Below are 4,681 nucleotides of genomic sequence, written 5' to 3' on the forward strand. Positions count from 1 at the left end.
CTTGCATTCAAAGACTTTGGCAGGAGTAGCTTCTAGTTTCTTCTTTGTCGGTGACTTCTTGGTCACTTTAGGACTCGTTGAGGTAACTGGTGCTAATACAGATGGCATTGCCTTTCCTTTCTTTTTCAGAAGGTTCCTCAATCGGTGTCACCCTTTCCAGATAGGTGTCGGTTCTCTTCTTTTTAGGATCAAGGGTTGAGGCAATAAGGGTATATGCATACCCATCTAGCATGTCAAACATAACCTCATAACCCATAGGCTCCACTTCTTCCTTCCTGGGCTCAACAACCTCCATTATGCACTCATCTACTTTGATGATAAAGCAGATGTCCTCTTCATACTTCTTGACAATATTACTGAGTATTCTCACCCTTTTTCTCATCTTGTATCTAAACTCATCAAAGTATTTGTTCAGGACTTCAGGGTAACCGATTCCAACTGCCTGAAGGCTTTCCTTGATTTTCTTTGTTACTGGTTGGTCAGCAAACCATTGAATATCACCTACTCCTGGAAAGAAGCCTTGGAAGTAGAAGAACAATCCAACTAGTAGTTGACCAAATTTAAATCTCAAGGCATTGTCCTATTTGATAGACCTCAGGTTTATTAGGAGTTGACTATGCATACAAGTGCATAGGTCAAATGAGGCATCTTCCATAATCATCCGGTAGGCAGCCTTTACCACTATAGTAGAGACAGAGTTGATTATGCTAGCAGAGAATGTCTAGTAACCTATCACCATGCAGGCATACTTGACTAGATCATCCCTGATAGAGTTGATAGTCATTCCTCGTGAGTCGCTCACTAAATCGGTGAGCTTGGACATTTCAGTCTTGCTGACCTTCCTTAGGGCGAGCACTTCCCTAATGTTACAGAAACCAATGACGGCATGAATTGCTTCCGATGTGATCTCATGCGTCTGCTCTAAATACATTTTATCACCATGAACTCTTCTTAGAATGATGCGAATATGATCATCTGTGAATTCTTCAAGGAAATAGACAACAATGTGAAGGTTCTTCTTCTCCAATATGCTAAATTCCAGTTTGATCTTCTTGTCCTTCTCGCAGAACAAACTCAACTAAGAATGGATCACAAGAGATCCTAGGTCTTCAATTTTATAGCCAATGTAATCTGAAATACCTTCCTCTACTATAACACCAGTGGGTATTTGGGATAGGGCATTATATTTTGCCTTCCATTGTATGAAATCAACTGAATCAACGGGTGTACTAGAACTAGGATGTGATGTTGAAGCCATGATAAATAGAGAAACTCAAGAAATACCTTTGAAAGCAAGATTTAGGGCTTGCAAATTCCACTTCGATACTCACTACTTCAGCTGCTGGATTACTGCTTTAAGTTCTACACTAGACCGATTGATGATATCTCCAGATTCTTCTTTAGGATTTTGAAGTCTCTTTGAATTGCAAGACGAATCGCCTTTTGTCGCTCTACACTAGAAAACTTCTTCGCTCAAAAATAGATAAGTGAAAATGACTTCAAAATGATATTTAAACACGTTCTTTACCTACCATAATAAATGCTTTGTGATTAGGGCATAAACCCTAATTTGTCTTTTACCATTTCTGGTCTTCTTCCAATTGACAGGTATCTCATACTAGTTAAGGTCTTTTACCAGTGTACACCAGGGGTTTGAAATATTTCACCAGTTTGTTCCCCCTAAGCTTTTTTGTTGCTTAGTTTGCTGGTTCAATGTCTTCCACACTAGGTGCAAAACCGGTTCTTCTTGAGACATTTCTTCTGGCTTCTTCTTCCAAGTTTTCTTCATATCAGCTTGAACAGTTTCAACATCAATCTTTCCTTCTAGAGTGACCGGTATATCATCTGATATGTTCTTTCTCATCCTACAGAATCTTGTTGTATGTCCCGGTTTGTTGCAATGATAGCAAACCATTCCAAGTGCTCTCCAAGGTCCATTATTCATGCTTCCATTCTTCCTTCTGCATGTTGCAGCAGTGTGACCACCACCATGATAGATCAAACAGGTTGTTCTCCAACCAGTTGCCGCTTGATAGCCACCAGACCGTTGGCCATAGGTATTATACCGGTTGGGATTTTGGTATAATACCTTGAGTCCTTTGAGGATATCTTCTAGTGTTGTGCATGACAGACCTGCATTCAAATGCTCTATGCCCAAACTTGTTGCATGCATAATAGTTGCCATTGAATCTATTGGATCTAGGCACATTATTTATAAAGTAAGGAAAATTGTTGTAGGCCTTGCTTCTACACACATTAGCAATATGTCCTTCTTTGAGACAATTAAAGAAAACAGGTTTAAACTTTTTCTTACCTTTATCCTTGGATGTTGGTTGCTTCTTAGGTGCATCAGCTTTTGTACTAGAGGTCTCACCTTCCTCATGACCGGAGAAACCAAGTCCATCAGTATTCTTGACTGGTTTAGCCGATTCAAGCTTTTTCTCTAGCTTAACCGTACTCTTGTTGAACTTAGTAAGTATTTCCTTTGACTCATTGAGTTCCTTGGAAATAGAAACATTGGATTCCATCAGGTTGCATTCTCAGAAATGGCTATGTTCAGTTCACCTTGCATGTCTTCTTTTTCCACTTTACTCTCATGGAGTTGAGTGGTTAGGGAACTAATTTCTTGCTTCAGTTTGGAGATCTCATGATCTCTGCCCTTTACCAGATCTTCAGCTCTTCTTCTGTTCTCAAGCTCATGACTCATTTAGTTTTTCAACTTCTCCAACTAGGGCTTCCATGTATGCTTCATCAGAGGAACTATTTTCAGTAAGTTCCATCAGTTTTTCAGCATGCTCTCTTCTTTTGGCCAAAGAGGCTTTATACTTGACTTTCAGTTCATCATAGGATTTCTCACACTGAGTGAGCTATTGACTAAGTTCCCTCATAGTGTATTCCCCCATATCACCTTCCAAGTGGTTAAACTTATAGAAAGGTAGGCTCTGATACCAATTGATGAATACTAAGAGGGGGGGTGAATTAGTATACTCAAAAATGTTGAACTCAAATACTTAAACAATTTAGCAGTCAACCAGTGTAACAGTTTTACTAGCAAACAGGTTGAAAAAAATGCAAACCAAATAGCAAATAAAGAATTCACCCACAAGAGAAATAACACCATAACACAAGATATTTGACGTGGAAACCCAACTGGGAAAACCACGGTGAGCAGAAACTCACAAGTAACTATCTGCAGAATAGGAACCAAACAGGTTAAGGTCTTACAATGTTCTTTACCAGAACAGATCCTCTTCGGAATCTAGATCTCTGTTAGGAGATAAGTCCGGTTAAAGACTACCTTGTGAGATGATTTTAGATCCACAAATGTGAACCACCTTGTTAGAGGATTTAGAGAGGCTTTGCTAGGCCTACCCAGTTAAGGGTTTTAGACTTGTTGAAGATGTGAGTAATCAACAAGTGAATGATCTATATACTAGCACAGTATGCTTGGTTAGATCCTTGACAGCTCATTGTTAATGCATTCCAACATTACTTCAGTCTTCAGTAAATTCACATTGTTTCTTTGTAGACCTTCTCTTTTCTAATCATACTTACAAAAACTCATCAACCACCTTAAACCCCAGCAACAACTAAAACCCTAAACATGATGTCCTTATAAAGGAATCTGATTTCATGTCGGTCCAATAGGATTACAATACATTTTCCTAGGTTTCGTGCATCTAGACATATTTGGTAACACGACACAAAATCATCGCCAAAGTGTCGGCACCGCCAAAGAATTGGTGGATGGTAACTCATCACAAAATGTCAGTTGGTAACTCATCACAGAGTATTACCAGTTCAGACAAAATACCGATTTATGCAAAATACCGATTACTGGTTTGTCAAAATGAAGACTAGGAAATATGTGATCTACCTCTTTGTTCCTTCGTGCCACTTTGGGTCTTCATACCGCTTGAGATCCTCGAATCACTTGAGATTGGTAAACACTTTTTGCAAAACACCGATAGTCTAAAGACTATAATACATGATATCAGTTGGAACAAATACCGGTTGAGCTTAACTCATACATACAAAAAGTGATCTCAAATCGAGTGTGTGTCCATCAATGACAATCACAACATCAACATCAAAAATGCCAACAAAAACTGCAAAAGAGCTTTGTGCACTGAAAAATGATGCCACAACAACAGAAACACCTTGCTATGTGATTAAAAAATCCTGTCTCACATCACTACTTATTCACACTGCTGGTTTCTACCGACATGTACAACTCTTAATCAAATATGAAAGTCACGATCAACAAAGTCTCCTCTGTTGACTATAAATTTGAGTGTGATGCATTGCTTGCAGAGATTGGTCGCTTATCTACACAGGCTTAGATTTATTAGGCATTTTGTCTAATTACCAAACTTTTTGTTCATGATACAGTTATTACATTAGAAAATTTACATATTTTATAGTATTATATATTTTTCTTTGAATACTGCATTATGTACAACTTTTTCCTATATTAAGATAATTCTACTTACAAATACAAAAAATTATCTTCTATGCATACATGACTACATCTATATCTATGTATATGTATATTTTTTAGATAAACAACAGGTTGCATTAAAATTACACTGTTATCTCTTTGAAATTCTTTCCTTGCCACAATCTTTTTTACTCTCATGCTTCTTACTTTTGCATGTACTATTATAATCAAAGTTGGCCA

This window comes from Cryptomeria japonica, chromosome 7 (assembly GCF_030272615.1).
Source record: "Cryptomeria japonica chromosome 7, Sugi_1.0, whole genome shotgun sequence".
Lineage (NCBI taxonomy): Eukaryota > Viridiplantae > Streptophyta > Pinopsida > Cupressales > Cupressaceae > Cryptomeria > Cryptomeria japonica.